Source organism: Nothoprocta perdicaria, unplaced genomic scaffold (genome assembly GCF_003342845.1).
Source record: "Nothoprocta perdicaria isolate Ctin4 unplaced genomic scaffold, notPer1 scaffold_26, whole genome shotgun sequence".
NCBI classification, from domain to species: Eukaryota; Metazoa; Chordata; class Aves; order Tinamiformes; family Tinamidae; genus Nothoprocta; species Nothoprocta perdicaria.
This window is the reverse complement of record NW_020455488.1, coordinates 2,814,215-2,835,507: the sequence shown is the minus strand read 5'-3', so window position 1 is coordinate 2,835,507 and position 21,293 is coordinate 2,814,215.

Below are 21,293 nucleotides of genomic sequence, written 5' to 3'. Positions count from 1 at the left end.
CGCCCGCGCCGCTGCCCTGCGGCGCCCCCTGCTGGAGGGCGCGGGCGCCGCGAGCGCCGCGGGGGGACCCGCCCGGGACCCCCGTTTCGTCCCCGTCCCCCTTTTGTGCAGGGAGAAACCGACCCTCCCTCCACCCGCCTCTCCCTGATATCCCTGCACCCCTGGGGGTGTTTATCCGCTTTGTGATTCACCACGTGCTGTCGCTGCGAGCTGGAGGGGATGAAATTAAGGCAAASTGTCCAGTGCTTGTTATTTTTTGTATCACTTTTTATGACTTTAAAGCTGGGGAGGTCACTGAAATGCTGCCGACCCCAAGTTCCCGTCGCTGCTCTGGAAAGCTCCACACGGCCGCAGAGTATCCCGGGCKCAGCAGAGGCACATCGGCCACAGGGCCTGATCCTGCTCGCACTTATTTTGCACCATATAAGGGCTGGATCCTGGATCCAGGAGTCCTGCCATCGGCTGCCTGGGAATTGGCTCTGTGCAAACATCTCGCCCTGTACTGTCTCTGAAATTAGAGAAAAAGCTGAGCAGTGACTCATCGGGACCTCTTATGCCACCAGGCTCTGTCTCCGTCCATCCATCCTTTGCATGAGGGCATGTGCACATTTCGATGTCCCCAAGTGCCAGGAGTTTTGCAAAAGTTTGCTGTTTTTKTGTGCATGCAGGAAGGGGGCTTTGCCCAGCTCCCCTTTGGCATTTGGTCCTTATGGGCTTTCCCAAATCACGTTTGCCCCAAGGAGCTGCTGGAGGCTGGGACAAGCCCCCCGGTGCCAGGGATGGGGACACGGCCACCCTACCGGCGCCAGCTCCTGGTGCGGCGCCCAGGTCTCCACTCTCCTCCTGAAATCTTTCCTTTCGGCAGCACATCCTGCTSCTGCAAAGAATGAGCATGTTTTGGCCATTTCTTTGCTCTCTGCTGAGTTAGTGTCCCTTTAATCTCAATAAAGCCTCCGGGATTTGAGCTCGACCAACACAGATAAATCATTAGCTTTGTTCTAAAAGTCAGCCAATTTAGCCTTGGCAGATTCGCTCTGTCAGAGGTCACTGAAAAGCTGAGATTTACTGAAGACACTTGCTGCTTCTTGGCCTGGTGGTAAAGGCAAGTCCCCCAGTGACACTTTTACACTCTTTTAAGGGGGAAAGCACGGTGAATCCGGGAGGAAAYGTGTTCCTGTGGCTTGCGAGACGTTTCCTACCCCTCATGGCACTGTTATCCTAAAAACCCAAAATACAGAGCAAGCTGACATCCAGCATATTGCACAGAGCAGCGCTGTGTTGACATGAGCAGGGTGACTGCTCTAAATGACTGCTTTAAAGGAGCTCTCCAGGGTTTACTGTAAACACCCTGCCAAACGCCATGCCAGCTTATCTTCGCTTACTGGCAATTTTACTAATTCTTTCCTGCAACTGGGGACATAAATTTTTATGATTGTCTGGTAGGAAACACAATAGCTGCTGAACTTCTCTTTTTATCTCTTCAAAATACACCGTAAAACTCTCTCTTGGTCCTGGATGGCTTTCTCAACCTGGTGGATATGGTTTTGCTTTGGAGTTGTTCTGTCCGGAGACATCCACTGTGGTTGGTTCCAGGGCCTGGAGCTGCAGGACACGGAGCAGCTCGAGGGGGAACCTGCCCCCCGGGGCAGGGAATGATTGAAAGGTGCCAAATCTGGGCAATTCATTTGTGGTGCAGAGCTTGAACTCAGGACCCTATTGAGAGTCCTCCACCAAGGCAAGTGTCCAGATCACTGCARTGCAAACAGCAGAGCCTGGCAGAAGAGAAGGTCCTTCAGCCACAGCCTGGAGCTTCTCCCAGGAAAACTGCTACCTCCTGTGCTCGGAAGGCAGCCGTAAGCCCCAAGCRATAGCAGGGAAGATCCAGGGAGAGAAAGGATGAAGAAAATCTACAATTTCCCTTCTTTGATGGCAGAGGTAAATCATGTCCCCATGGTCCCATCAGCTCCAGCAAGGGTCGTGTGCTTTTAGGGAGGTTCCTTGACAGGATCCCATACATTATGAGGTTTCACCCTGGTAACTCTTCACCTTGTTGCAGCACGGGGTGCGCTGCCTGCTGCTCGGCTGGAACGCTTGGAAGATGAAGCTACTGCCCGGAAATGATCCGACTCCAAAGCTCCTGAGATGGATTGACAGCAAGGAAAAGCATCACTTCTAAAACTGGTGTAAGATACTGGAGTTTCTTCTGATATGTGAGTTTCCAAGTACATGTTTATTTACATCATTTATTCCTGCAGCCAGGTCAATGCAGGAATATTCCCTCCACATGTATCTGGGTGGGATGGGACGGCAAGTGCAATATTCTTCTTCTGCACTTGCTGGCTTTTATAGCTGCCCTGCATTATTAATAGTGATAATAAAGCAAATATCAATTATTTACTATTTCAATAAATAACAGGTACTAGAATCTAGTCAATCTTGAAGGGCAAAAGTGTTATAAATCAACATCTTTCTTCTCAACATGGAGAATTGCATGGAGAATCAGGCAAGATGTTRCATTTCAGACTTTGGGGTTTTTTCCTTCCAGTTTCTGGGGTGTGTTTTCCCAAATAGATGCCCCTAGGGGTGGTAGGGCYGGAGGCTACAGGGGAAGCTGCTGGAGACCCTACCAGATGTAAYGGGACAGGCCTCATCTTTGCACCTTGCGTTGCTCCGTGGCCGCAGGGGGGTTGCAGCCCCTTTGCAGAGCTCCACAAAGCCTGAGGACCCTCGAAAACGACCTGAACAGTTCCTAGCAAAGGGAATTTCCCCTTGGGTTGGATCCTCCTTCCTCTTCCATGCCGGGGAAGGGAGATACTCTGCAGCGGCCTCCAAAATATTAATTCCCGAGAGCACCAGGCTGCGGTTGTGACCAAGCTGCCCCCGTTGTCCCTGCAGAGGTGGCTTTTTTCCAGCTCCGCGAGCTCCTGGATCCCTCGTGCCGAGGCAGCTCCCCTGGGGAGCGCTTGCAGGAGCGGTGTCCACCTCTAGGTGGGGCGTTTTACCTAGGAGAGCTTCTCCCGCGGGTCGCTGCCTGGCTTTTCCCTCCGTGTCTGACACAGGTTGCAAACCCTCGGGAAGCAGAGGAGGCCGGAGGATCTCCTTGCTTTGGATGAGACTCCAGCGTGGCCCAGGAGCGATCCTTGGGCGCTTCAAAGCAGGTCTACTGTGTGCTGCGCATGGTTGGACACGTGAAGTCTCTGCTAYGTAACTGGCAGTGCTGCACGACTAGATTCCTTCTCGTGCTAACTAGATTAGAGCAAAATGTGATTATTTTCTGATATAATGGCTCCACTCTTGGACTTCAGTGGAAGGTAAGAGGGAAAGGACAGAGCCTGGCGTGAACTGGTGGTGCTGTGGTAATAACTAATTCCCTGCACAGTATGTTTCTTTTCGCTGGATGGCAGAGATTGAGGCCGTGAAGATTTGGGGGAAAAATAACTTTTTAGGCAGTGCGTAACATTCCCACAAACTTGTTAMGGTCCTTGGGCAGGAAGGCCAGGTCGCAGGCTGCCCGGGCAGGTGCTTGTTCACTGTCATACCAGGGTTTCTGCAGGGCCTGCTGCCTAAAAATTGAAAGCATCCTTTGTAGATATTAATTTGTTAAGGCTTAGATCCCTTCCCTGCAGCAGCTTAAGTGATCCCGACATGCTCCTCATGTCCCGGGCCATGATCAGGATGTTGGAGCTGCTCTCGGGACACGGCTATGTATAGGAAATGCAGCAAATAATCTTCAGAGCAATGTCCCGGAGCAGGATTATAGCCGCCCACAAACTGAATTTGCCTCTCAGCTCTCACTGTAATCATATATGTGTCACCGGGCCAGTGGTTCTTGTTTTGCTAATTTTGATTCTATTCTGAGAGTTTTCCCTCTGACTATCAGCCTTTCCTTGCCTTGAAGGAACAGTGTGAGATTAAACCCCAGGTTAAACCCCAGTTTTACCTGCTTTAGCAGAGAAGTGAGGAAGACTTAGAGAATTAGCATTGCTAGGCTTGGTTTAGAGATAGGGCAGCTGGGTTCATTTTCTTTGTTTTTAGAAATTGAAAGGAAGTTGTTTTCACTGTTCTTGGGCATTATGATAGGGTTAAATTAGCTTGGAAGAGAAAAGACACTAATCTGCTGGCAGTGTCCAACTGCAAGGTACTAAAAGGAATCAAATAGAATATATGATGAAAAAGAAATTAGATCAAATAATCTGCTAGGCTTTCATAAGCTAAAATGTTATTCATAAAGCTGGTAAGGAAATTACTCACATTGACTTCAATGAGTCCAAGATTTTCCCCACGATTTACAACCTGAAATTGCAGCTTTTAGAAGTCAAAAAAGAAAAAAAAGACCTTTGTATGGAAGCAACATTTATAGTGCATTATGAATACTATCTGCTGCTTTTATTTTACATCTTACCTTTGCAGTAGAACTTTCTTGTAAATAAGGGTTATTTCCACTAAAAGGCTATTATGAAGTTATCTTTGATGCTGAGGCTACAGGCTCCGTTCCCTCCCGCAAAGGAGCACTCAAGAACACTTTGGGGTATAAACAGCTTTGTTACAGCTACTTAAATATCCTGCTCTCACCAGTAGCAGCCTAAGGAGGAGGCAGAGAGCGCAAGGAGGAATGTTTCGCTGCGGCACGCAACATTTCACACCCTGCTCCCAGGTTCGTGCCAAAAGGCCACCACACAGGAATTAGTCTTTCATGTGGTTGTCGCAGAGTGTTGCCAGAGGGTTTCATTTAGCTCTTTACGGTGAGATTTTCTCCTCCKGATCGCTGCAAGTGGGGCTGGCAGAGAGGCAGGCACCGTCCCTGCCCAGTCCCGTCCCCATCTGTGCTGAATCTGGGCTGTTGGGACCACGTCTGAGCTGGGATCACCATGGTTTGGGGTTTAATGGGTTAGTTTCCTCGACTAGCTTAAGATGCTTTTATTCTGGAAATGGGCAATAAGGTGGGCTGTAGATTTTGTCCTATGTGATTTGGGATTTTTCTTCCTTTTTCTGACAGTTCTAGTATGGATTATGAGCATTCCTTGCCTGGACAGAGGAGCTATCTGGGAAAGGCACTGACAAAAATGGGCATTTGCCTGTTTCCAAGCAGAGTTTGCATTGCACGGGCAAGGGTGACATGGGCTTAGCTTTTCACAGAGGACAGGGAGAACCCAGAAATGGCAAACATCTCCTCACRTGATGCCTCCATTCCAGCGTGCTGGAGGCAGAGGTGCCAATGTTGCAGGAGAAACAGCACATGGGGTCTAATGGTTCCATCCCAGACAGATTTAGGGTCATAACGATGTATGGGAAGTGAGTTCAATCCCTTATTCCAGCAAATTGACTTTTAACCTTAGGATTCCCATTTAGGACTGTGTTTAAGCACAAGCTTAGAAATCCGTGAGTTGGCGTTGCTTGAAAAAATTGAGGATCTCAGCCATTTGTCCTGCTACAAGCCTTTAAAGATAACAACAGAAACATCTGCATGACAATTATTGCTTTATTAGTGGCAATTAATTCCAAAATGCAAATAACTTAATAATCTATAATAGAGCTGCACAATTAAATTGCACTGTGTGATTTTTATTGATCTCAATGCTCATTAGGTGTGCTATACTCATTTCTAATAATCTCTCTGGACTTTTCATTTACTTAGTGGTGTTCCTCATATTCATCTCTGGTTTAGAAACTGAAAGACAAGCCTCCCTGTAAAGCAGGCTGGATTATATATTTTTTAAATATAGTTCCAGCTCAGCGGATGAAACAACACTGAGTCAGGAACTAAAGCTTAACCATATTAGAGTGAGGAAGTCTGTTGTCCAAAGGCTTTAATGTATGGAATTATTTTGTCTTTCTAGGTTGCAGAGTCTAAGTCCAACTTTCAGCTTTGTCTAGAAATATTTTCTTCCATACTAAGATTAAGATTCCCTATTACATTTACCTGGTCCTCACTTCACCTCTACCAGAAACAACACTGGGGTGCATTGCTGTGTTAGAAGCCAAGGTTATGGCAGCCAGATTTCTGTTCTGACATCTCTTTTATAGCACTGAAGTTTGCAATATAGACCCCAGGCTGCAGCTTTGGGTTGACTCGGTCCTACTTGCAGACAACAGGAGGAAATAAAAACTGTTGGCTTTGAATAAATGGCTGAAGAGTGAAGATCCCCAAAGATCTATGCTCACAAAGACCACAAGAATAATTTTTGGATGTAGATGCAGGCTAAGAACATTTGCATCCTCAATCAAGCAACAGACGTGGCTTTTGGAARGAGCTTAATGCCTGGACTTCCCCTTGATACAGTTCCTGTCAGGTTTTCCTTGCTAGGCAAGATCAGAAGCAGGCAAGACTGGGGTGAAAGCCCTGGCAGAGGCATTTCAGGTCCTGCCAGGGATTTTGTGGGTGACACTGTTGTTCTGAGCGGTGCACATGGTGGTGGGGCATGAGGTTTACGCTGTGCTGGCTCGGGTGTGTTGAGAAGGAGGTTGATAAGGATGCTGTGACACTTGGTGTGAGTTTTGCAACGTGAGAGTGGTTTTAAAGCTAGACAGACATCTGCCGTGCTCAGCATGGCAATACCCTCCTGCATCCCGGCCTCCTCCATCCCAGCCAGCAGCTCACATCCAAAGCCCCTCAGCTGGGCCTGGACTTTCTTATTTATACCAATTAAGCAGGTTTGCAGGAACCATCCTTTCSCAGAGGAGCCAGGGCAGGTGCCTGTTCGGGAGGATTCGGTGATGTGATCTGTGGGCATCACTGGGCACAGGCAGTTTTACACGTGATGTTCCTCAGCCTTTCCCCGACGAGGGCTCCTCGCGCCCCTTCCCTGCTCCCGTCGCCCACCAGGAGGGCCCACGTGTGTGGGGGGTGTCTGTCGGTGCCGGTAGCGGAGCCGGCTGCTCCGCAGTCCCCATGGAAACAATTTGGGGAGTTTCGCGCTCGTGCAGCGTTGCTGTGCGCAGTGAAGCAGCCGYGGCGCCTCCCTTCAATCCACTTCCCACGGGATGGTGCTGGGAAGCACTGGGTGGTCCCCGGGAAGGTGCTAGAGAGGAGCAAAGYGCTATTGCCTAGGACAGGCAGGGTTAGTTTTGCCCCGGAGCCCTCGCTGTGCTGGTCGGCTGTGCACAGGGAAAGCTGGGATGACAGGGACGGGGCTCCTCGTCACGGGCTGCCTCTTGGAGCACTCCTCTGCCACCACATCCGTGCTGCACAAGGTCGCTCCGACACTGAGCAGGAGTCTCACCAGAACTCGTGTGGCTGCTGCCAGCCAAGGAACACAGTTGGGAACACACGGGGCACCCCCTGGGCTCCCAGCACTTGGCACAGCCCGGTGAACTGGGCACCCACCGCTGTCCCCCGGCCAGCCTGACGTCCCCAGCAGCCGTGTCCACGTGTCCGCACGTGAAAGCCAGGTTTGCTAGAAAATCCACCCAGACTGGGGGATAAAAGCGTTTCCCAGTGCCCTACAGCAGCACTYGGCAAACACCAGCAGAAATCAGTGTTCTCCATCTCCAGGTGCCTGGTGCTAGCAACCAGGGGCAGATTTAGCCAAAGAGTCAAGCTGTCCACGGGGSCGGCTGGATCTGCTGAGACAGAGGAAGAGCAGACAGACGTCTGTCATGCTCAGCACCATCGCGGCCTCCTGCATCACCACCAAGCGCAGCCTGGCCTGCGTGCATTGCTGCGGGTGCCTCTGCATGTACGGGCTGGGCTTGAGACCCCCAGCCCCGAGCCCTCTCCCCACCCCAGCGCCACCAAGACCCCCTCAGATGCYTCCCCGGCAGCATCCGCTCGGGCAAGCGGCTCCTTTGGCCTCTCCCACGGTGGCAGGAGCAGCCCGGCTGCTGGCTGCGTTTCTCCCAGCTCCTGCCAATAGCCGTTTTATCAGGGCTGGCATTTTCTTTCAGTTCTTTCTTTTTTTTTCTTTTTAATGACTTTTTTTTTTTTTAAGTAAGCGTGGCTTTCCAGGAAGTTGCGAATAATAAACACATGCATCGCCTGCCTCGTTACCGGTGCCCCATCTCTAGTCTTGGTTCCCGTAACGGTCGCAGGAGCCAACTTGAGGCTGTTTAATTGGTTTTACCATTGAAAACAAATCTTTTCTGYGATGCAGCTTCTTCAGCTGGACACCATCAGCTGAAAAATAACYGGGCCCTTTTCTGTCTGGGTCGGGCTTTGGCCTATGGGGCTGCACAAACCCCAGTCCCCAGGTGAGGGAGAAATGGGACAGGCAGCCCAAGTGCCAGAGGTTGAGGGGTCCTGTCTTGAGTAACCTTGAGCCACCCGTGCCAGGACCCCCTGCGCCTCCCGCCTGGCCCCTCTCAGCCTTCCCCCCATGGTGCCACCCCGGCTGCACCTCCTTCCTCCCATCTCACACTCCTCTTCCTCCTYCTGCCTCCCCTCCCTGCCTTTGCTGTGATTCATTAATGTTTCAGAGACACCAGCCTGAATGGAAAAAACCTCATCCAGCGTCAGGTTGTGCCGCTCCGTACGTTTTCTACAGTGAGTCACGGGCCAGGCCCGATAACTCCCCACCCGTGGCGCTTAGTCACCCGCCACCGAGGCTGCTCGGGCTCCTCCGCTCGTCCCTGCGTTATTGCTCCTTGCAGCGGGGTGTTTGCCCAAGGGGCTGCAAAGATGCACTGGGAGCCGGGGGCAGAGGAAGCCCCCACTGCAGCAGCCCTGGTCGGAGAGAGACCCGAAGGCCCAAGGGCACCCGCTGCCCCCCTCGCTCCACTTCAGCACCGCACAAATTACTCTGCCGTTGTGGCGAAACAAATAAGGCTTCATTATCATTACCGTCCTGATGGGAGTAAACAAGTTTATTTACACTTGAGCACTGCCGGAGAATAAAGTCGCAGAGAAAAGTTCATGGTAGGTGGCCCCGGCTTTGTCATTAGGGCCGGCTTTTACAAAATCGCTGCCCGCTCAGCCAGACAGGCTGCTATTCAAGCAGGCCCGGGTTAATGAAAGTACGGTGTGTGCTTGTTAAAAGGAGGACTACAACACTTGTAATCATGGGTGGTCACATTTTTATTTAATGATACGTATCTTCCCCTTTTCCGGCCCTTGCTCTTAACCCTTCGCCTCCCACCCTCYGGCTCTTCATGGCAGATGAGCGACCCTCAGATCTGGCACCGGCTCTACGACCAGCTAAGCCTCCTTGATGAGGGATTTTTGGTTTTTTTTAACACGTTCTTTTTCTTAATGGCCTGAGAWGCCAGCAAAGCAGAACCTCAAAGCCAAAAGGGCCCCCCACGTGTAGTCACTGAAGCTAAAATAATAATGAAGGCAACAGCAAACAGGCTGGCAGGGGAGAGGCCTGGRAACCAGAAATGCTTCCTTCCCTTCAGAGCATTCGCTTGGCTCTCGTGATAAATCTGTTCTTGCAAGGACACTTCAAAGGGCCAAGTGTCCTGCTCCGGTCACTCCGGCCATGGCAGCGCTGGTGTTGTACCCAGGAGGTGGCTCAGACCCACCGCTCTTATCACAGGTGCAACGACAGCCAAAGCCATCCGTGACGGCAGAACAAATCCGTTTGTCTAAGCCATGACCTCACSGAAGCCCAGGGTGAGAACGTGCTGCATGGAAAAGCCAGGTCATCTCCAAACCTCCCTGCTAGGCCTTGCTGGTGCCAGGGTTGCTGGACGGGGGGAAGCTCAAACTCCTGCACTTTTCACATCTAATGGGGTTAATATAGAGACGCATGGGAGGGCACACACATCTATACACTCTATACACACTGTACACTGGCTGTGAGACATCCACTATTTTAATCTGTTGGTTTGCTGAAGCTTTGTCATCAAACGCCATCACTCCCACCCCTCCACAGTAATTTCTGAACTGCAAAATCACTTTTGAGAGAGAGAAAGACGTGCAAGGACCTCATATTTCTACAAGTTTTAGCAAATCAGCAGCTCTGGGACAAGCCAGCACCCCAGTCACCCGCKGTGCAGCCAGCAGGACCGGCGGGTTCCCCAGCACCTCCACAGCTCCGAGCCAGCACAGCCTGGTCTGCTGGTGGGTAGAGGGGTGGAAGATGAGGGCATGAGGGAAGGAGGTTTGGAGGACACAGAGGAAAAGAGCCAATGTTGCGGACGATGTAACTCATAAGTCCACAGGAAACCTGGCTTTACTCCTTTGCTGCTCACCTAATACACCGTTGGACAGCATTAAATGTGAGTTTATCACCTGTCTCTTAGATATCTTCTTCCTAAGTAACATTTTTGAATGGTATTTAGGAAAGTGAAAACCCAAATGCTTTCAGTCATGAGCAGCTTTGGGAATGGGGAAGATCCCCACCCTGCTTAGGTGCCCTCCATCTCCTTGGTGTCCTCACCAGAGCCACTGCTATGTTGATACTRAAGTTGGCCAGGGGTTGACCTCAGGCTCCTATAGTCCTTGTGGCCCCGTGGAAGCAGAAATAGCTGCTCCAGAGCCTGTCTGAGGAACCTTCAGCTGGAGCATCACCGGCTCCATCAAGGAAAACCAGCTCTGGCCACATCCAGATCGCTCACGGATGTRGAGAGACCCAAATCTGCTATTTTCAAGGGAAAAGTCTCTGCATTTGGCAGCTGGTTTTGAGCCCCCATATCGACTCATTATCTCCATGATGCTCCAATGCAAACCAGTCACCTGCCAAGYTGTGGGRGCTAATGACCAGASTCTCAAGAAATCCGGTGGCCAAGGCCAAGGTCCCTGCTCCCGTGCGAGGTCCCTGCAGCCCCGYAGCCCTCCCTGCTGCCRCCCCGCGCGGGGCAGCCCTGGCTCKCACGTCTGCAAGGGCTTCATTAAATTATCGCGCCGTACACAGCTGCCAATTAACGTAACGGGTTTGTGTCTTGGCTGACCCAGCACTCCTCACACGCCAGCGCGGGGACGCGGTTCCTATTTGACAGCGAGGTTCCTGATAAGATACGTAGTCCAAAGTACTGCGCTTAGGCGCGGGGGGGATATTTGCAGACACTCCGTGCAAATACTGCAATTAGCTGATTAATTGCTGCCATAGGTTTGTCTCTAGAGCTTTCACTCTTACCCTTCTCAAAGGAGAAGGCAGTGGCCATTGGATCTGCTACACAGAGCAAAGAGGTCAGGTTTTAAACCTGGATTTTATAGGGTGGCTCAAGCCCCGCTGCCTCCTCCCTGCAGCAGCATTCAGCTCCAGGAGGGGGTTACACAGGGTCTGCACCATCGTGGCCTCCTCCTTGCAATAATTCCTCACTTTGGGAAGAGTAAAGGGCTCTGGCTCGTCCCAAAACCAGTTCTGTCCTCCTGCAGCCCAGGCACAGGCTGCTTCAGAGCTTGGATTAGACCTTGCTCTTAGGAGACACCTTTCCAAAGAACGTGAGTCTGATTTTACAAGCAGGATTTTGTTTTTCACGTGGATATGTAATCTGGCAAAAGAAAACACTGTTGTGTGTGTTGCCATCTGTGAAAAAGCCCTGAACAGACCCTCTCCTTCCCGGTCTCCTGTTGAAATTCCACCTTCTTTGTGCAGATCTGGAGGCAGATCCTATCCGTCACATTGCACATTTGTAGCATTTAGACCAAGCAAGGCCATAGGAAGATCAATATTTCCCATGGGTTCTCTGTTGTCCTGCAAAACCCCATAAAATACAACCAACTCCTAGCTGCACATTCCCATCCAGGAGCAGGATGATGTGGGGAACAACCAGATTTGCAGCCCATTGATTTCAGCCAAGACCTCAGCAAAGTCCCTCTTGCATTTGGGGGTCCTCACTCTGACTTTGTTCCCACCTCTTTACCTTCAAGTGACATTTGCACTGCTGGATGGAGAAGGGATCTGGTTTCCAGGTAGTCCAGTCGAAGGGTCTGGTGGTGCCCAGCCTTCCTGCTGACTCCATTCCTCTTTGGCCTGTGTCACTAGACCAAAGCAGGTGGATTTTTGTCCTCAGACTTTTATTTTGTATTGTTGGGAAGAAAATGGTGTGTATATAAAATAAAACATTTATTTAGCAACATCTGAGCCTCGGTGAGGCTGAGGAAGTGTCGGACCAGTGGCTATTAGTCTCTCTGCCTGCGTCCATGGGTGCACATCCTGTTTTCTTGGTCCAGTTATTTCCACTAATTTCTCGAGTATATTCCAATAATTTCCACTGATTTCTGGAGTGCCCATCGCTTTTGCAGTCTGCACGCCCCGCGCGAGAGCAATACTCTGGGTTTTCCAGCATGCACACAGAGATGGTGGCTGTTCCCAAGCCTTTTCCATACCCATCCCACACGCCAGCGCTCCCAAGGAAAGCCACAAAGGGAACTCTTAGCAATGTCTCCTTTGATAAGTCATCCTTCCCAGCAAGAATGTAGTGCAACCTATCGCAGAATATGATTTTAAAAAATAAATAAATAAAAAAWTAGGGTTTGCGAGTAGTGGTTGTTCCTTGGCTGTCACTGCTGCCACGCCATGTGGCCAGGCTGGAACAGGCTCCGCTTCTCGGAGCAGAGACTTCCCTGCCTGCCCAGGCACCCCAGCGCAAACACAACTGGGTGGTGCATTTAAAAAAGCTACAGCAGATCGTCATGGCGATAAATAATTGTAGCTGGTTGCCATAGCAACCTGAGCTGTAATAAAGCAAGGGGCCTCGCCGCGGCTCAGCTAAATTTAGTTGTTCCCAACTATTAAAAATATTTTCAAATACTCCGGGAGCGCTTTCAAAAAATTTCTCGGGGTTGCAAAACAGCGTTACGGTGTGATCCGCGTTCCCGCTCCCGCCTTGTCCAATACCCTAATTCCCCAATACCCTAATAGATAAACTAACCGCTTGCGCTCCATGCAGATGTTCCCTGCTTTCATTCATCTTTTTCCCCTTAGAGCATGAATTCGAGCCTCGTGCCCAAGCAAAAGTCGCTTGCAGCAAGGGAGGAGCTTTGTCACACATGGAAAGAGCTCCGACTGTCCTTGGGTCCACCCCGTGGCGATGGGGATCACCCCTYCTTGTCTTATCCAGGCTGATAAGCTGAATGAATGGCTAAATGAATTCAGCAGACACTTCCTCATAGCTGTTTGTTTTGCTACCAGCTAGTGACGGTGCAATGAGATAGAGTTTCTGGAGTGTCCCCAGGAAAAGACGACCAAAAGGCACTTTTTAGCAAATAAAAGCCTTGGTGTTCCTGAAGAAACAAAAGCAAGTCCTTTGTTTCTTTCCCTCACTGTTTTCCCAATGAGAAGAAACTTCAGATGAGGACTCATGGAGAAAAAAAAACAGTATTTCTGGCTCCAGAGGTAGAAATCTCATAATTCCCCAAAACTACCAAGTTTAGAGGAGGAGAAACTTGCCCCAGTGTAAAACCAGAGACACACATTTGAAGGGCCCTTTCGACTACCTGTGTCTTGGAAGTTCATGGAAGCTTCATTTATCCCATGTTTTGGCTATGGGGTCTAAATCGGGTTTTAAAATAGCGCGCTTTTTTGTTGTTGTTGTCGTTGTTGGGTTTTTCCTTGTTATAAACAGAAATTATTATCTCACGGAAACATCTAACCTCAGATGGACCCTTGGCTAATTTTTGCTGTGGTTATTATAGCCTGTGAAATACGAATGAGCACCACAAATAGCACTTTATATGATTTCTGAGCAGTGAAGGACCAGCTGGCAGAGAGCGGCTGTTTGGGTAGAGAAACAAAAGTTGTGATACGAGGCTGACCTTCCTCTGGATGATCCTGAGGCAAAAAATATTGGCTCCGAGAGCTCCGAGAATCATCATTCCTTCCTCACTGTATTTCATGTGTTTGACCCTAGTTGTGGCTGCAATAAGGAAACATGAGAGCCAGTGGGAAAAAAATCATATTGAAGTAAAAAGTTACTATTTTGCTTGCAAATTGTGTGAAGTAGAAGTATGTATTTTTACACTTTCATTTGTATTTTTTCTTAAAAAAAAGTCTTTAATGGAATGTTATTATTTGTATTTCCCATTTGGGCACAAGCCAAAGTAATGCACACAATTACACAAAAAAAAATGTGTTTGGAATTTTTTGCCTGAAGCACCTTTTTATGGGCTAAGAAAAACTATTTTATCTTAGTTTTCCTTGAGCAAGTGGATTTGCCATCAAAACCTTAAAGCTAAAATCACCGTTGAGGCCAATACCACCAATGCTGCCATCAGCTCCTGAAAAATCACTGCAAATCCCTGAATTTGGAGCATTTGCATCAAGGTGCTGCAGGCGCTGCTGCGTCTGCTACTTTGCTGAGTCTTTGCAACCATAACAGGGGTTTATAACCACTCTGATTTGCATTTCACAGTCCTCGTTAGTAGACATCTCATTAGCAGATACCCGAGTGTCTCATGTAGAGGAAAAATTTGCTGGTTTGGAGAGCTGTTTGCTGTCACCAAGTTCATTTGCGCCGGTGATTTTTAACTGGGTGGAAACTCCAAGATGGTACCTATGTGAATTGCTAAACTAAACTTTAGTGATTTAAGAAAACTAAAGGAAACTACAAGTTCAAGGGAATTGAAGAATTTCAGAGAAACTTTTGGTTTTACTGGTTGTGTTGCCGTTACAGATATTGGGAAGGTTTTTAAGCACTCAGGACTTTTTCACAAAGGCCCTGCAGAAGCCTATTGGAAAATTTAATCAATGTAATTCCACTTACTGACTTGTCTCTTAAAATCCTGCATTAGAAAAACTCGTCTTTTTTTCTAGTGCTAATGAAGACAACACCAAAATGTTCTGCTCACTGGAAAGCAAGAATTAGCTGTACCGTTTTCTGGACAACTGACAGGTATATCATTTGTGCAGTGGTTTCGCTGTGACAACTGATGTGTGGGGTAGATAATTTTTCCATTACCTCTATGCTTAAAAATAATCTGGGAGAAAAAAAAAAAAAAGGAAGATATTAAATCAAAGAAGCAGTCAGAAACTCTTAATGTGAAGTGGACAGACAAATATATTGACTGAAAATGATCAAATTTTTCCAAAGAAGAAATCAAACCCTGTAAGAATAGTTTGAACATCCTCTTTCCAGGAGTTTCCATACTTTTGTGTGTGATACTCTTTGRACAGAAATAGCTAACGCTTATATTTCAGCAATACAGCAAAAAGGCTTAATTTAATATGGAGCAAGATTTCTTCATATGGAAATAACACAGTTCTGTTACTTTTTTTATACAAGCAAGAAAACAAAAGAAATGAATAATCAAGAGTGCACCTGAAGAGCTGCCTSTGATGGAAACAGAGGACGGGCCTGTTGGATGCCCTTATCAGCTGTATTATGTAATGCTTCGGTTGCTTTTCAGGACTGCAGCATTTAATTTGCAGTGGTATATTCCCTGCTTAGCTAAACCGAGRTTAATTTGTATTCGGCTACAAAATGTTACTTTAATATCTTGGGTGTTTTATTGTATCCTCCAAACGGCCCAGAAGTGGGGAAATATTCAATGCTGCCTGTTCCTGCATTCAACAAAGCACCTAATTTTGGAGATAGGCAGGGGGTGAGATCTCTTTGTAGGCTCCCGAGCTCCCAGTGCTCCTAGTTATGTTGAAATAAATCSAAAAAATGGGAAGCAACCCCGTTAGATGTTGGCGGTTCCCCTGGGGGAGGTAACCCTGCAATGAGGCTGGTTTGCGCCCAGCTCCCCGTGCCCGGCCCTGGTGCCGCACTGGGAGCCCCGCTCGGGTCTCCCGGCTGCTCCCGGCTCCGGGAAGCCCCCGGGGCCGCAGAGCCGCCGCGGAGCCTGCGGTCACAGCCGCAGTCCACGGGACGGCTATGCGAAGGGCGCCTGCAGCTTGTGGCACCATGCAACTGTCCAGCCCCAAGCAGCCGCCTTCGGGGTACTTGCAGCACCACGGAGCAGAGCTCAAGCAATGCCAGGGGCTGCTTAATCCGTCAAATCAGCTCCCCGAAACATAGCAGAAGGCATTAGAAATGCCTCATTTTTCCTTTCAAATTTCTTTTCTCTAAACCCCCTGTTTAAATTTAAAAGGCCAATTAATTCCTTGGTGTCCTGCTGAAGTCTATGGTGGTTTTCTCGCCCCACCGCAAGGCTAGTTTTGAATGGGAAAGACCCTGAGCAAAAGCCCCGCTCAGGTTAAGCTAGGTTTTGTCAACAGGATGCCCACCTGGGGTCTCGCCCTGATGCTCTCCAGGGCAAAATTACACGAGGCAGCAGCGCTCCGTGTCCCACCCCYGTTCACACACCATCCTCCCCAGCACAGACCTTTCATTTCCTCCTCCCTTAGCGTTCAAGCTCGCCAGATTTTATCAGGCAACAGCTCTAGGTAGGAAAGCACAACAAAGGCAGCGCGGTGCAGCACGCTGCCGCTGGCGCAGGAGCTGCGCGCGGAGCAGCCTGCACCACCAGCAGGAATCTGCTCCGCAGTTCGGTGGGATAGTGCAGCAAATCGGTGCAAAATAAACAGCGCCTATTTATAGCCCAGCCCAGGCTGCCTGCAGGCACTGCAGCTGCTTTTTTTTTTTTTTTTTTTTTCTTTTCCCCTTTCTTTCCCCTTCCCCTTCTCTTTGCTCTGGATGAATGAGGGGTTTTCAACGAGGATCCAGGTTTCCCGGGAGGGAAATCCAGTCCAGTTCTTGCGGGCGACCGGAGACGGCCCATATGTCATGGGCAAAATATGCGGCGCCCGAAAACCCGGAGCGGATCGCGGCGCGGCGGGGACCGGGGCGCCCCCCGCGCCCAGCCCCGACGGGGCCACGCGGGCGCCTCCGACTCCTCTCGTGTCCCCGTTCCCACAAAAAAACGGAGCTGGAGCAGCCAGCGGGCACCCCGGGGCAGCGGGACGGGCGATGGGATGGACCGGGGTCAGGGGCCACCCCTGAGTGGACTGCATGGGCGAGCTTATGCAGCGTAAAACCCAGAGAAAGAACCTGGTTTCTTCCCGAGTCAGGGTCCCTGCCGTTACAAAAGGATTTTTCCCGCCCACACGCCAGAAAAAAAAAAAAAAAAAAAAAAAAAAAGAAAAGAAAAATCACACACACAAGTCGGAAAGCATAAAGTGTCGATAAACACCCCAGTGCCTCAGGAAGACACAGATTTACATCTCTGAGTCAGATCTTTGCGGCTCTCTGCATATGGTCCGCATGATGTGCAGTTCCCGGCTAGTGACTCACTCCACACCAATATAAAGAAACGGTTGCAGCGAGGAAACAGCCCTGGCCCTGCCAACCGAAGAGCCGAGTGCTGAGGGAAGGAGCCGGACGGGCCCCAGGGGGCCACGCAGGAGAGAGGCCGCTGCTCCTTTCACTTCTCCAAATCACAGCTCGGTCGGACTTTCGCTGCCGTCAGAAGCGTCTGTGGTTCCTGCGACTGAGAGTGCCCAGAAAAGCGCTTTTCTCTGTCTCTTTGCAGGTTGTTTCCGTGGTTCATTCGATAGCCCTCTGCGGAGGGGTGTTGGGTTTCGCTGCTCGCGCCGCTCTGCTTCCATCGGTGTCCCGGGGGCTGCTCCGTGGCCTGAGGAGAGCGAGGGAGAAACGCTCCCAAATGCCACAGTTTGGGCCACAAAAAGCAGCAGGTGGCCCCGCACCAGGTCTGAAAATGCCCATCTGGAGCCACCCATTGATAAAAGGACAATTTATTTGGGGCTCGTCCAGCTTGCCACTGGGCACCGTTGTGTTGGACGACGGCAGCAAGGCTGCTTGCTGCTCARCTTGCTCTCCCATTTTCTGCTTTTAAAACCATATTCGGGTCTCTTTTAAAGCATGCTGCAACAATTTGGCTGTCATTCCTGAGCGAAAATATATAAATCATGTAGGGAAAGACTCTGCCTTGTCCAAATGACATCATCTAGGATTTGGGGGGAACACAGCTATCAGCAGCCTCATAAGGATGCTCCTTTCTGTGTTTTCCAAGCCCAGAGCTGTCCCAAACTCTTCTCATTGTGCTCTCCAAATTCAGGATGTGGAAACGTTTCTCCTCCCCAGCCTAGCAAAGGGCCTTCAGAAACCTCAGGAACCCCTGAACTTATTCAAATAGCTCTCTTTAACCTATGGTCTTCCTGTTTGAAAGAGCAATATTCAATCCAAAAGCATTTAATTAATTTGAGATGTTACACTGAAGCAAGTACAGCAGAATTATCACAAGGGATGCTACAGCCATTAAATAATCAAATAACAAGACCATTAAGTCAGTAATTAGTATGTACAATAAATGGCTAGGCTGTGTTAATGGCATTCCTTGTATATCCTGAGAAGGGTCAGAGTCTATACTGATGTAGGGCAAAAATTGTCTGGTGTTCTTGATGCTCTGTTGAGGAATGCAAACACTTTCTGTCCTTTTTCAGGAATTATCCTACATCCAGAAATCCCTCTAACCAGCTTCAAGTACCAACTTCTGTATTCTTAATATTTAGTCTAGGAAAGACTTCTGGGAAATGCTTATGAACTTTAATAAAGAAGAAGTCAGGACTTTTGTCCAAATAGATGCCCTTAGAACATCCAGAAATGAAGCACAACCGTATTCATGGATATTACAGCCCATGACTGCGTAATTTCTGCATTCAGATATCAAGCTAATGACTGGTACTGGACAATAAAGTATATCAGAATATATGCAGCTACCATAGCCATAAAAACAAATCCAAATATGGGGGAATAAGATGTTCCTTAACAAAATGCAAAATATTAGGTGAATAAATGACCTGAAGAAAGAGTAGAAGAGTATAAATTGAACAAGGCCCTTGGAAGAATTGCAGGAAATATTGAGAGAAGGGTGCTTCAAATAATATCTAGACAATATAGTCTTGAAATATCCTTAGATATTTTATCCTGTGACTGTGTGACAGTAGTGGTTGAGCTGCAGTGTTGGTGTGTCGTGGCTCTTGCATGGAGTAACATAAATGTGCAGTAACACCAAGACCAGGAAAATCAGATTTAGAGAAGAAAAACAAGGACAGAAGAAGCATTATGATCAACGATACCAAACAAGAATAACCTTAGGAGAAAATTCCGGGCCTTTGGAATGCTTCTCCAGAGGTGATTGCTGCAACCACAGTGCTTTCCACATGAGCAACCCCATAGACAGGGGATGAATGACAAATCTTTAATTAAAGAAGCTGGCCCCTTGCTTGTGCTTCCATAACATCAAGCTAAGCAACTACTTTTCTACTCATTTGGAAGAAAAAAAAATAAAGAGCCTCCAGGAAAAGATATTCAAAGCAAAAAAGCGTATCCCACTCCTTTCACAGATGATCTCCTGATCTTGGCTGCTTGCAGTCTATCACGCTGGCTCTGGAAAAGCTAATCAAGGATACGCACATTCCTCCAAGCAGATCCCACCAGACAATGTCATGTTTTAATTAGGCACTACCAAGGAAACTGTTTACAAGGCTTCTTCAAATGCCTCCCTTGTGCTGGCACCCTCCTACCACAACAGCAATATTTAGTAGGAAGGTCCTAGGTACGGTTCTCCTGCGACTTAGCTGAATGTCAATCAGCTCATCAGCATTGCAGGGTGAAAAGTGATGAAAACCAAAGAGAAGCAGAATCTGTCCTTGTCAGGAAGCAGCATTTTGGTTATGGAAGAGTTTGGGCTGCCTATAGTGAATTTTCTCCTGGAGAAGTTACCAGAAATGTGACCTGAGGCTGCTACAAATAGGGTTGCCCTGAAGCTTGGAAGTCTCTGCCCAGGCCATACTCCTGGGAGAGGGAAAATCCACCCTCCAGCTTGGGGCTGTGATGGGACAAAGCTCCTGATGGACTCTCTGCATGGCCACCTTCATCACYGCTCTCCTCCAGCCAGGATGCAGCAAGGAATTTCTCACTCTCAAGGTGGAAATGGGGCACTGCTGAAAGTCCAGCTGAAACGAAGAACAACACCCATGGAGATGGAGCAGAGTATCTGATATTGGAGCAATTTGGATGATGCCAGGGCTGTTTGGGTCATGGGATCCAGGCAAGGAGGGGGCAGCGGGCAAGGCAGAGCCAGCTCATGGTGGGGGGATGTCCCAGTGTTGCTCCTGGTTGGATAGATGAGGTCTGCAGTGACTGTCTGCAGTACTGTCCTTTTTGTCCACCTCACACCATATGCTCCTGGTAAGATAGCTATAGTATAAAGGAATCACTTCACTTCCACTGAAATGCAGCTGCATCAGGCTAGGCAGCTGCAGTCAACAACGGAAAAATGCTTGGTGCTTTTTAAACCATAAGGGGAATTTACAGAGGCTTAATGAAATTATCCAGTGTGAATTCACCTGGGTTAAGCAGAATGTGTACCAAACAGAGGTCACCTGGGTTTTCTGTGTCCAGCAGAAGAAAAATGGCTCAAAAAGTTCATCGATATTTCTCAGCTGATGTGACTGGGTCTGACTCAGAGCAGGGGGAAATTGCAGACTCTCGTCTCAGAGGGCTCTTGCAAGGTAATAAAAAGTTTCCTGGAATGATTTACAAAGCTGGATTGCACAAAGGAAGAGAAGGAGAGGAAATGGGGGAACTCGAGTTACACAAAGCGCCGCCGAACATTTGTGAAAACCATTTCCTAACAGTTGTGGGGAAAGGGTCCAGATCCATATGTTTGGGGGATTTTGCACATTGATAGGTACTTATTTGCCTCAATAGACAATATTCCAGTTACTAAAATATATAATTAAAAAAAGATGTGTTTTAAGTAAGTTTTCCACTGAACCAGTTGGTACTGAACGGTCTGGATGTTACTTCCTTTTAGAGCAGAAGAGCGTCAGATCAAAACCCCAGCCGCACCTTATTTGAAAATCAATTGACCCTTTAAACAACTGTTTGGGTGAGTCATGAAAGAAGCAACGAGGCAGAGGAGGACGGGAAGAAAAGAATATTTGCCGCAACCTTCTAGGAGCGACTGAAGAATGATCCTACCATCTGGTGTGTAACATTAACGTACACCATTACTATAACAGCAGAAGGTGTTATTAAGTTTCTACAATGAAATACCCAGGAAGGTCATCAGCCAGGTCAGCTTGGAGGTCCAGCCTTGTGCCTCCTTCTCTTGCACTTCACCTGCGGCCAGGAAAGCCTCATCCGTGGCTGCAATTCAATGAGTTTCCTGAGGCCGCGAGGGCTTTGAAAGCTCCTGTTACAGCCCCTCTGTTTGGAAACTGTATGAGATGTTCGTGAGATAGCTACAAAAGACCTGTATGTATTTTCTTCTCCTTTTCTAATCACTGACGTTCAAATGCTATTCAGATAATATCTGTAAAATATTAACTTGTAAGACAATGTGTCCTATGAAAGTAAGTCCTGATATGAAGGTAATTTTTTTCACTGTTACTTACTGGTGAGAAAGGGGAAAAGGGCTGAAAGAGTRGAGCAATGTAGCTGGAGTGTCTCCTTTTTATTTAGAGCCAGCCTAGYTGCTGTTGTACTATTCAGGACTCTGGCAT